Source organism: Benincasa hispida, chromosome 10 (genome assembly GCF_009727055.1).
Source record: "Benincasa hispida cultivar B227 chromosome 10, ASM972705v1, whole genome shotgun sequence".
NCBI classification, from domain to species: Eukaryota; Viridiplantae; Streptophyta; class Magnoliopsida; order Cucurbitales; family Cucurbitaceae; genus Benincasa; species Benincasa hispida.
The window spans coordinates 48,044,307-48,057,722 of NC_052358.1; the positions used below are offsets into that span (position 1 = coordinate 48,044,307).

The 13,416-nt window shown below is 36.3% G+C and overlaps 1 long non-coding RNA gene across 1 annotated transcript; it reads left to right on the forward strand.

Annotated features, from left to right (window-relative positions):
• The first annotated feature begins 10,330 nt into the window (after nt 1-10,330).
• Nucleotides 10,331-11,190, forward strand: LOC120087703. Its single transcript, XR_005484661.1, has 2 exons — nt 10,331-10,832; nt 10,933-11,190. It is a non-coding gene; the product is annotated as an uncharacterized LOC120087703 (long non-coding RNA).
• Nucleotides 11,191-13,416: the final 2,226 nt, after the last annotated feature.

The following is a 13,416-nucleotide window of genomic DNA, read 5'->3' on the forward strand; positions in this document are numbered from 1 at the left end:
GCGAGCGGGGTCGTCCTATAGAAAGAGTTTGTATAAGACCTGACCACGAAGTGTTAACATCTCGTTATATAACACCGTTCATGACAGAGACTTCACTTCACTAAGATGACCATAGGTAACATGACCTCAATCCTAAGTGAGTTGGGAACTCCTGCCATTGAGGGCGGTCATTTGATTTGTATGGGTGCGAGTGGCTAGGTCGCTGATTCAAACCTACCATTTTGGGGATTCGTCTGATTTGGGAGCTGGGAACTCAGCTACACAAGATGGAATTCACTCTTTCCCCGAGGCAGGGTTAGTAGATAGATGGCTCCCTTAAGGGCTGATTCCGGGGTTTGAACGGTGTGGCGCCACACACCTTCTCTTGGCCCCCGAGGTGTTCACATATAGTTGGACTATGTTATATTATTCATTAGAGGAATCAGTGGTACTTAAGGAGTGAGATGTAACTACAAGGGCATAACGGTAATTTAGCCTAACTGTACTTACGAGCATCTGTGAAGGGTCATCGTACTCATGTTTGGTTATATCCGATGGACACAGAAATATATCTGTGGTAAGAAGAGTTCAACTGTTTGTCTTTCGTGTAATGCCTGACAGTTAACGGATAGTGGATCTCGTGGCTAAAGAGTTTAGTCAGCTATTCATAGACTGTTGGAGCTTCGAGCCACAGGTCCATTAAGTTCCCTGGGTAGCTTGGATAAAGTTGAGAACTAGTGTTTGGGTTAATTTGAAATGTTCAAATTGACAAGAGGAAGTTCGATTATATGTGAGATAATTGGACTGGTTAATTATATAAGATATAATTGATGTATGAGATACATTATTTTGGAGGAAATTAGATATAAATATGATTTATATCAAGTAGAGGAGTAAATACTATAGTAGATATGTGATATCAAACTATAGGATAAAAATATAATATGATTATATTTATTAATTAATTAGTTGATTAATTATATGATAATTAATCCAAAACTCAGGTTCGGATGTGGGTTAGTGAGGCAACGTCGGTTAGTGTAACCGATGAGTTAAAATGAAAATTGTTTTCATTTTTGAATCGTTCAATCAATCGCCCAAAAGATTTCGGAAGTGCACGTTGGAAAATTCTAAACGGTCGCTTACGTAAAATGAGAGCCTATACGATAGCAGTCTTCACCTAAACGATCGTCTTCTTCTTTCCTAAACGATCGCACACTGTCGCCAACACGATTGCATAGCTTTTCTAAATGATCGTAGAGTGTGCCAATTTTACTAATCGATCGTATACCTTTTCCTAAACAATCGTTCAGTAAAACCTACACGATCGTGTAGCTTCTCCTAAACAATAAGTAGTCTGCTATGCAATAGCGTCTTTTTCCCTCCCACTTGCTTATCACCTACACGATTCCTGTTTCCTCCTTCCTCTACCAAATTCACCAAAGACCACCCTTTAAGTTTTCACTCCGAGAATACCCGGGACTCTTTAGTGGTGGTGTCGTCCCCATTGCGGTCATGAGTTTGTGGTTGTTCGTGCTGCTGGTGTTGACGCTACTACTGGGTGTTGGTAGATCGCTTGGAGGGTTCCGTTGCATTGAGTTCCGAGGATTGAAGATTGTCTTCAATTGGTATGGAACTCTTTCCCTCTTTGTTTTCTTGTTCATAGCATGCCAATAATTAGTGTTTGTTTGCATAACTGTTCGTATGAATGTATAATGTGCATTTCGGTCACAATGAGATCGGAGCGATCCAAACGCGCTCATAGCACTCTTAGGTAAGTGATTCTTCAATTGGAATCAGAGACAGGTTATGATACTACGATTTCATCTGTTGCAACGAAATAACGTATACATTCATGGTGGGCGCATTTCTACACAGATTTAATGGTTAAATTTTTGTGTGGATGTGCGGGATTAATGCATGTTTTCGGGATGATTAGCCTGGGTTTGATTTAGATCCTTTCACATTTGCGATTGTTTGTAAAGGCCCTTACGTTTTTGGGCACTAATAATCGTTAACGTGTCTATATTCAAAGTTTGTTTGAAGTTTTGAGTCGTTCGTCGAAGTTCCAGGCAAGCGTTGCAGTTCTTCGAAGAAGGAGGCGATCTAGGGTTGATCGCATCGTGCAGAAGATGTTCTATGCAAGCGCTGTTGATTGCATCATAAAAATGAAGAAGTACGCGATCGTTATTGAACGCATCAATTAAATGATGGGGTATGCGATCAAGAGTTGATCGTATCATTTTTTTTTTACAATTGTGTACCGATCGCTGAGTATCGTTTAATGTATGCGTGCGCTAAACGATCATTTAAGTCAACAAGCTTCATCGCTTAGTAACTGACTAAACGATCACTTAGCATCGCAAGGTAAATCATTTACCTGGTTACACGCATCGTGTAGACGATTAAATGCTCATATATCGTTTAAAGCGCGCGTGTTAGACGATCGTTTAGGTCAGCAAGCTTCATCGCTTAGTAACTGACTAAACGATCATTTAGTAATGCAAGGTAAATCATTTACCTATCGTTGCGCTACACGCTCGCATAGGCGATCAGGCTTCGCAGTCTCGTCGTCTACGCGATCGTTTACTTGTGCTTCTATCATATAGTGCGCGCTGAACGATCGTCTACCTACTGAAGTTTACTGCACGATGAAGACCTTTTGGCAGTTCAAGACTCGGTTTGCCATTGAACCGGTTTGCTCGATGAAAAATGTAATAGATAGGGTTTTTTCATTCCGATTTTTTGTAAAGTTTTATCCCGGTCCATTAATTCTTTATTTATTACATGGGATGTATGTTTTTTATATGTCATATGGTATGCATATATAGTAAATCCCACCTTAGGTTATGCAATGGTCATGCATCATCTCTTTATTGTAATTGTTATAATTTAGAGAAGCATGATTTAATTATGTAAGAGCATGCTCATGCATCATATAATATAAGAGTTATATTTATGCATGTATAAAAAGCATTGACATGCATCATCTTTATATTATAATTGTTATAGTATAAGGGTGAATGATAACATGTTTGCTTGGTTATTACGCATTATATAAAAGTTATATATAGTAATAACCGGACATTGCATGAAGCATGACACATAGGTTACTTTATAAATGTTATAAACGTCTCGTTGTGCGCAATGTTTTTAGTTGTTTCTTTTTAAAAGTTTAGAAACACCAACGTGCTCTCTCTTTTTCTTTTCGGGCGATCGATTTGAACGATTCAAAAATGAAAACATATTTCATTTTAACTCGTCGGTTACAATAACCAAGGATCCCACTAACCCACGTCCGAACGTGAATTTTGGATTAATTATCATATAATTAATCAACTAATTAATTAATAATATAAATCATATTATATTTTTTCCTATAGTTTGATATCACATATCTACTATAGTATTTTCTCCTCTACTTGATATAAATCATATTTATATCTAATTTCGTCCAAAATAATGTATCTCATACATTTAGCCAATTATATCATATATAAATAACCAGTCCAATTATATCATATATAATCGAACTTCCTCTTATCAATTTAAAATATTTCAAATTAACCCAAAATCTGGTTCTCGACTTTAACCAAGCTACCCAGGGGACCTAATGGACTTGTGGCTCGAAGCTTCAACGGTCTGTGAATAGCTGACTAAACTCTTTAGCCACGAGATCCACCATCCGTTAACTGTCAGGTATTCCTTAAAAGACCAACAGTTGAACTCTTCTTACCACAGATATATTTTTGTATCATTGGATATAACCATCATGAGTACGATGACCCTTCAAAGATGCTCGTAAGTATAGTGGGCCAAATTACCATTATGCCTTTGTAGTTACATCTCACTTCTTAGTACCACTGATTCCTCTAATGAACAATACAACTTAGTCCAACTATGGGTGAACACCTTTTGAGCCAAGAGAAGGTATGTGGTGCCACATCGTTCAAGCCTCGGAATCAGCCCTTAAGGGAGCCATCTATCTACTTACCCCTGCCTCGAAGAAGGAGTGAATTCTGTCTTGTGTAGCTGAGTTCCCAGCTCCCAAATCAGATGAATCTCCAAAATGGTAGGTTTCAATCGATGAACTGCCACTCGCACCTATACAAATCAAAGGACCGCCTTCAATGACAGTAGTTCCCAACTCACTCAGGATTAAGGTCATGTTACCTATGGTCATCCTAGTGAAGTGAAACCTCTCTCATGAACGGTGTTATATAACGAGACGTTAACACTTCGTGGTCAGGTCTTATACAAACTCTTTATATAAGATGCTCCCGCTTGCATGTCCCCAACACGAATGATCAAGATCAGACCATCTGCGACAAGTCACAACACTTGTGGCCATTCCACAAAGCGGGCCGCATCCGTAACGTTACCAAGATAAGATTCCCCTCCTATATCCATATATTACAAACCATTTTGGTTATCACTCAAGACATGATCCACTTGTATGTCACCACATACATGCTTGAGTCACATACAGATAAACATGGATTTTATGTTTATTGGTTTGTGATAAAGTAAATAAAACTAGTAACTGAGCAAAAATACAAGATGTGATGTAAATATCAAATATTAAAAGTGTTATAGGACACGAGACTTTAGGGCATCAACCCCAACAACAACAATTAAAAGTTTTATAAACAATTAGATCCAAATTGTTTATGTGGTGACATGCAAGTGTCGGTATCCTCTATAGTGAGTCTATATATGGCCGGACCATGAAATATAATCTATCTTTGTAACACCATTAACTAAAGAGATTTATATTTCAAACGATAACCATGTAACTCGATCTCAATCCTTAATGGGCTATGAACTGCTGCTCATAAGGGTCGTTCTTTGATTTATATGGGTGAGAGTGACCTTAGTTATTGACTTAATATGCATACCATTTTGGGAATGATACCGAGTGAGGAGTTGGAACATAACTTCACAAGATGAAATTCACTCCTTCCCGACTTTATTGAACGTAGACAGATTGTTCCTTTAAGTATTGACTCTAGGACTTGAACAATGAGGTCTCCTCCTCTCACTGGCTCGAGAGTGACTTTGTTTATGTTTGGACCATAAACAAAATTGTTCATTAGAGAAACAGTGATACTTAAGATACGAGAGGAAACTATAGGGGTAAAACGATAATTTGACCAAACTGTAATGACAAACAATTTGTGAAGAACTGACTTACAAAATATGGTTAATTCAATTGACATATAAATATATTGCAGTTCATATGAGTGCAACTATAGGTCTTTAGTGAAGTGCCCCATAGTTAATGAATGTTGATTAATTTAATTAAAGAGTTTAATTAATTCATCTCGTATCACTAAAACTTATAGCTATAGGTCCATTAGATCCCTTACTAGCTCACAAACATATTAAATAAGGATTTTAAAGTGGAAAAAATTTGAAGAGTTCAAATTATTTTAAAGGAAATTAATTGTATATGATACAAAATAACATAATGTTAGTTGTATATGATACAATTAATATACATTATAGTATAAAATAAATTTTGAATTAGATTTATAATTAAACTATATAATATTAATATTTGAATAAGATTCAAATATTAAATTAATATAAATTAGATTTACATTAAAACTATAGGTTATAATTGATGTAAATAAGATTCACATTAGAACTATAGGTTATGTGAGGGACGAACATTTGCATATGATTAAAATTAATTAAGTTAAATATTTGATATTTAAATTAATTAATTGAATTTATTTAATTAAATTTATTTATCGAGTTAAACTAAATTAAATTAAACTCTTCTGCATTGCAGGGAGTAGGAGAGTGGAAGAGTGGGAGAATGAAGAGAGAGTAGTGGAATTGTCTGAAAGAGGCTTCAATCATATTCACGTTAAAAAAAATTACACTCTCAGTCTCTCACACACTGTCTCTCCATCAAACATACTCTCAGAGAAAGGAGTTCTCTGTTTTTTCTTTCCTTTCACAAGGTTCCCACAAACCTCTTTGTCCAAAAAAGATAGCGGAGAAGATCATTGGTCGTGTCGAATTGTATTAAATGTGCTGTATTTACCAAGACCAGGAGAAGAAACATTGAAGATCGATCAAAGTTAACATTCTATTTCTTTTGAAATTCTTAAGATCATGCTTAATCCTGTAGCTTTGTTATTATTTTGTAAACAGTTCACATCACACAGATTAAGTCAAATAGCGATCAAATGCTTCCACATAAGGAATTCAAACAAGTACAACCTCTTAAACATAAGCCTATAACTCAATCCATGGACCTTCATCGATGGGCCAAAATTGGATTGGACTTGGACTTAGGACCGAACTCGAATTGACCTTTCAAATAAATTATTAATTTTTATTTTAAATTTAAAAATACCTTGAACACTTATTTGTAGAGTATGCAAACCTTTCATCCTTCAAATTTTCCAATATAGAAGAAGAATAGGGTGGTTCTTTAATGGTTTTTACTTTACAACTCACACCCACCCTCCCTACATCCATTAAGTCATCTCTCTCATTTAATTCATTTTAATCTCTGTGCATGTGTAAATGAAAACTAGTTGGTTGTTGAATTTATTTTTTTAATTTTAAAATGATACTAGTTATTAATTAGTATTAATAATTATATATAAAATATATTTGTTGTTATATTACATTGGATTTTTTGGGCATTGATCCAAATACGGTTCAAACAGGATAGCCCATGGGTTGACACAATTAAAAAAAAAAAAGATCCATATCCAATCCAATTTATGAAAGGACTAGATTGGGCTAGGTGTTGGGTTGCATGTCCTAAGACTCGCAGTTTATAATTTTAAACATATTTTATTTACAATAAAGATATTATTGCCAGTTATTCAGCCAAATTATTGCTAAATATGTAAATTGCACTTGTATAGACTAAATCTAATAAACTAAGATCCATGTCTATTACATGAATACTTGAACTATATGTGGAGACATAAGAGTGGATCAAGTTCAAGTAGAATGAACAATCTGTTTATGGTCTCCACATACAGTTCAAGACTCATAAGACAACTTAGGATGTTAGTTTATTGGATTTAGGGTTATTAAGACAAAATGAAAACAACATAATCAATAACACTTATTGAAATAATACCGATAACTCTTTTAATGACAGTCAACTATTTACATTTACTGTCTACGAGTTTTAGGGCATAAAACCCAACAAACTTCCACTTGAACTAAAACTCTAGTTAATGGTGTGTACATAATATCAATAATCCAAAATAGTGGGAATGGTAAATAGACAATAAACTAGGCTATCTATATTCCCATTACACATCTTCCACTTACCGTAGATTATACAATGTACATGTCTCACAGACCTAGATTCTCTAGATGACTCTCGAACACTTTAGTCGAGAGAGCCTTCGTAAAAGGATTACCAATGTTGTGCTCTAAAGCGATCTTTGTGACTATCACATCTCCTCGTTGCACAATCTCCCATATCAGGCGATATTTTCTCTCAATATGTTTTCCTCGTTTGTGGTTGCGAGGCTCTTTAAAATTAACTACTGTCCCATTGTTGTCACAGTATAAGGTAATTGGCAAGTCCATGTCTGGAACGACTTCCAAATCACTTAGGTACTTCTTGAACCAAACTGCTTCCTTTGCAGCTTCACAAGTAGCTACATATTCAGCCTCTATAGTGGAGTCTTCAATGCATCCTTGCTTAATGCTACGCCACACTACAGCTCTCTCGTTCAGGGTGAACACTAATCCTGATATGGATTCCCTAAATCCTTGTTAGTTTGGAAATCAAAGTCGGTGTATCCTATAAGGATAAATCCTTAGCTCTATACACCAGCATGTAGTCCCTTGTTTTCCTAAGATACTTGAGAATATTCTTAACTGTAGTCCAGTGGTCTAACCCTAGATTGAATTGGCACCTACTGACTATTTCTATTACATAACAAATGTCTAGCCTAGTGTAAAGCATAAAATATATTAAGTTGCCCCATAGTTGAGACATAGGGAATATGTCTCATATCCTTAATTTCTTTAGGTGTCTTAGAGCACCGTTCCTTAGACAAGTGAACCCTGTGCCTAAAAGATAATAAACACTTCTTAGAGTTCTGCATCTAATATCGAGCCAATATTTTTTCGATATAAGTTGCTTGAGACAGCCAATGTTCTGTCCTTAAGATTCCTAATAATTTGGATCCTAAGAACATACTGCGTCTCTCCCAAATATTTCATTTGGAGTTGGGCTGCTAACCATTTTTAAAAATTTGGATCCCAAGAACAAACTTTACTGTTGATGATTTTCTTGCACAAGGTTCATCAACGTTCTAATCAAAATCAAAAGATTTGATCATAGTATCAAATCTAATGTTCCAAGATCTAGATGCCTACTTCAACCTATAAATGGATCGATTCAGCTTACAAACTTTTTGCTCCTGACCTTGGACTATGAACCCCTCGGGCTGAGACGTAAAGATGCCCTCTTCAAGATTGCCATTCAGAAAAGGTAGTTTTGTCCATTGTCCATATCTCATAGTCATAATATGTGGCTATGGATAAGAGACTTCCTATAGACTTAAACATAGCAACAGGGAAATTGTTTTTCTCATAGTCGACCCCTTCCCTCTGGGTATATCCTTTGTTACAAGTCTAACTCTAAAGGTTTGTACCTTTCTAGTTACATCTTTCTTTCTTTTATATATCCATTTACACCCTATGGGTCTAACCCCTTCAAGTAGATCTACAAGTTCTCATACTTAATTGAAGTACATTAACTCCATTTCAAGGTTCATGGCTTTGACCCATTAGTCCTTGTCTACGTTATTCATTGTCTGCTTATAGGACATTGGACCCTCAATGTCATCATCTTGTATGACAACTTGAGTTTTAGTTAAATCCAAGTAAGGGTCAAGTTATAACATAACCCTCCCACTGCATCGAGGCACTCTCAATGATTGAGAAGTATGAGACTAAATTGAAGTGCTGACTTCTTTATTAAATCTTGATGAAGGACCAGCTTCATTAAAAACTCTTATTGATTCTTCAATAGTTTCATTTAATACTAATTTGCTCTATGGTTTATGATCTCTTATGTGTTCTTCCTCCAAGAATGTAACGTTTTTCGATACAAATACCTTATTTTCTTGAGGTTCGTAGAACAGACTACCTCTCGTTTCCTTAGGGTAACAAACAAATTGACATAACCTTGAACAAGGTTTCAATTTCATAGGATTTGTCACTAGCACATGTGTAAGACAACCCTAAACTTGGAAGTAACGTAAACTAGGTTTATGCCCCCTCCATAATTCGAAAGGTGTTTCAGGATCACTCTTCGAGGGAACATTATTCAAGATGTGAACTGTAGTCTCTATTGCATGCTCGCAAAACAAGTTAATTGAGTATAGCTCATCATAGAACAAACCATGTCTAACAAAGTTCTACTTTTCCTTTCTAATACACCGTTCTGCTGAGGTGTATTAAGTGCTAAAATCTGGGATTGGACGTCATCTTCTATCATATAGTCTTGGAATGCAAGATTCATGTACTCCCCACCCCAATCAAATCGAAGTGTTTTAATCATTTGACCTAACAGGTTTTCAACTTCAGCCTTATAATTTCTAAATTTTTCAAAGGCTTCAGACTTATGTTCTATTAGGTATATGTAATTATACATCGAAGTTTTTTAAACTTTTCAAAGAGATGACGTATTCGTACACTCATCGAGTATTTACATTCATTAGACCATAAATATTTGAATGTATAAGCTCTAAAGGTTCTTTGCTTCTATAACCTTTTCCATTAAAAGGTCTTTTAGTCATTTTCCCTTCAAGATTGGAATCACATGGAGGTAATGAACCATCTTTTAACTCTCTTAGAAGTCCATTCTTTACCAATCTCCTGATCCTATCAAGATTTATGTGCTCTAATCTCAAATGCCAAAGATATATATTATTGTTATTTGGAGAAATTATTTGCCTTTTTTTTTTTAGTATTAGTAGTTTTAAACATCTCATGATTTAAAAGTGCTTTTGCTTCAGTTGGTCTTAACACATACAAGTTTTTTTCTAATTTAACTAAACAAATAGTCACAAACGCTTCATTAAATGAAAAGAAATTGTAACACCTTAAATTTTCATAGTAATGTAATTTCAATAATTTCTTTTAATTGTGAGGGTGTTTTTAGAATTTTTGACTTTAAGTGTAATTGTGGGAATTTAATTGTTGACGTTGGAAATTATTTATGTTGAAAATGATTGGCAGAAATTAAATCTTTTTGTGAAAGGAAGGGAATTTAAAGAATTATGTGGATTAGGAAAAGAATAAAATAAAATAAGATATATTTTATTTTATTTATTCTTTCCTTTCCTTTTCCCTTTCTTTTTATTTTTCGCCCCCCTTTTTCTTAACTCTCACGCACGTTGAATCCCCCAACATGAAGACCCTTTTTGTGTGCCCTAACAGCCACTGACCATCTCCTCTCCAGCCGGTACCGCGCGTGTCTGACTGAGTCGCCACCAATTCTTCGGTCGTTCATTCGTGGGCCACCGTTCGCGCAGGTCGGTTCGATCTCATCAGCAAGCAGCGATCGTCCAAATCTCCTTCGTCGCTCAACCTTCGGCGCACCGATCTCGCCCAGCCGGCCAGTGTCGCGTCCGCATCGTCGTCGCCCCAGCCACTTGGCCGCCGCGTGTCGCGACTGTCTCCTTGCAGCTCGAGCCACCACCGTAAGATCCAGCCATACTGTACCTGTTCGACGAAGCCATCCGCATTAGTGGTGCCGTCGTCACCGTCTCCAGTCGATCTCCTCCATCGCCCATCATCGCACTGCCCAGACCCTGTTTCGTGAGTCTTCGTAAGACTCTTAGATTTGGGTAAGATCTATTTTTTTGTTGGATCGGGTTTGTTGAAGGATTTTTGGATGCCCATTAAGTTAGAATGAAAGTTAAATTAGTCGCATTATTTTGATTTTAGATTTGAGCTTGGGAAATTACTGAAGCGGCTGTCCAGCGGATTCGAGATTGTTCGACAAGATTTTTGGTAAGATTTATGGTTCTTGTTGTTGGTTTTTGGGCACACATTGATTACTGGATTAAATGTTAACTTAACTCTTGTATCTTTAAGGTTCCAAGTCGTCGTTCATTAGGATTTAAAATCTGTTAAAAGGAGATTTTGGAGTTGAAATCTTAGGAGTGTTTGTTGATCAAGTTTCTTTAGGTAAGCTTTTGGGTATGTTGGATTTGGGTATGAGGTTTCACAGTTATTGTTGGACTAAAATTTAATAGTTGTATTCGTATGTTAGGGTCGTTACTTCAAATCGCTGTCATCGTTTGGTTGTCTAATTTTATCTATGGATTTTCGTTTAAAGTAAGTAATCTTACTACTGAAACTGCCTACAGGCCAGGAATTAGATGTATGCTAGCATGATAGATTGATATTATGATAAAACGATAGCATGATAGACTAATAGTATAGTATAACTGATGTAACTAATGTATGTTCTTGTATGAGGATCCGAAAGATTAATTGTGCACATAGATACTTCAATGCTAGCATGAGATGATATTTGAGTCCATAAGGTTGATTTGATCTGAGGATATTGAGGCGTATATGCATGTTGTAGAGCCTTGATGTTGAGGTGTATATGTATGTTATAGGACCATGTTGTGATACTTGTGATGTTGAGATTGTGATAGTGTCCTCACTGATTAGTTAGATGCCCACTAGATATTGTGTTTCCTTCGAGATTCACTAGAGGTTGTGTTTCCTTAGGGATTCACCAGAGGATGTGTTTCCTTCGGGATTCACTAGAGGTGGTGGTTTCCTTTGGGATCCACAAGAGGTTGTGTTTCTTTCGGGATTCCCAAGAGGTGGTACTTTGCTTCAAGATTCACCAGAGGTTGTCGGTCCTACGGGACTTACTAGAAGTAGTGAGCATATTTAACTACAGTAGGATAAAAATCAGTTTTTCATGTATATATGTGTCCCATGAGGACTAGAGAAGTTTATATATTCTACTAGAGGTAGGCATCTAGAGGACATAGATGCCTAGACTGACCCTAGTAATGGGGTTACTTACTGAGTATTTAACATTCATCCTTTCTCATGTTGTTGTTTCAAGTAAAGGAAGAGATGCACCGACGATTGCAAGCGGAATCCGTGATTGAGCCACTAAGACCAGTTTTATGCTTCCGCTCATGATATTTAAATTTCTTTTCATTTTTCAACTTTCGGTTTTGATGTTTGAAACTTACTATTAAGATTTGTTTTCAGACCTATTTATTATCATTTATGATTAATGGATACCTCATCGTCTGTTTTTAATATTTGAATTTAATGAAGGCCTTTTGAATTTACCTTATTTATTGAGCATTTATTTCACTATAAAAGGGTGTTGTTTTAAGTTCCATACATGCATGTGTTTAGTAACGGCCTAGCTTGAGTTCTAGGGGGTCGAGTCATTATAGAAACTTAATACAGATTTTCAACTAAGCAAGAAATAGTTATAAGGTTCATATTAATCTTAGGAACTATATATAAATTTTCCAAAAACCAATATCTATTTCCAAAAAACAACTTTGCAGCTCCTACTTCATGAGCTGAAATGGTGTCTCCCATTCCAAACTTGAATGTCATTTTACCCTTCTCAAGCTGCTGGAAGGAACTAATTCCCTGTAAAGAAGAATAAACATGATTAGTGGTTCCCAAATAAAGTATCCAGGCATTATAGTCATTTTCCACTAAACAAGTTTCTAGAACCAGTAAATCATATTTACCTTCATTTTTTTCTTCTTCTCGGGGAGGTACTTAGGGCTATTGCATTTTCAATGACCATCTACATTGCAGAGGAAGCACTTGCCTTTGTCGGTCACCTTGGCCTTTCCCTTACCTTTCCCAATAGCGGGACGCTTCCCTTTCCCTCATTTCTTCTTCTGGTAGACGATGAGAGAATAAACTTAGTTCGATAGAATGAACCTTGTAGAACTTCTTGAAATGGACAATATTTGCCTCTCATTCTATTGGTCCCTTACTTTTCATAAGAGACTGATAAGTCTGTAACTCATTCAGGAGGGTAGTTATGGTGTACTCTATTTTTTTTCATAACCGCATTGTTATGGAATTGGAAGAAACTCTTTGGAAGAGATTCAGGAATAAAGGACATTTGACTTTGCTCGTCAATGACAGCGCGTTCATTTCGGTGACATTGAAGTGGACCATCAAGTCAAGAACATGTTCTCTCACTAATTGGCCATCCTTCATTTGCGCATTATAAAGGTACTTAAAGGCCTCGTGTCGGATCTGAGAGAACAATTGTCCAAACATCTCTTGGAGGGACTCCATGATCTGACGTGCAATGATCATAGCATCGTGTTTCTTGGTAAGAACGTTAGACAACTTGCCAAGATATAGACTCAGGCCTTCTCATTGGCCATTGTCTGGCGATCATAAGCATCCCTC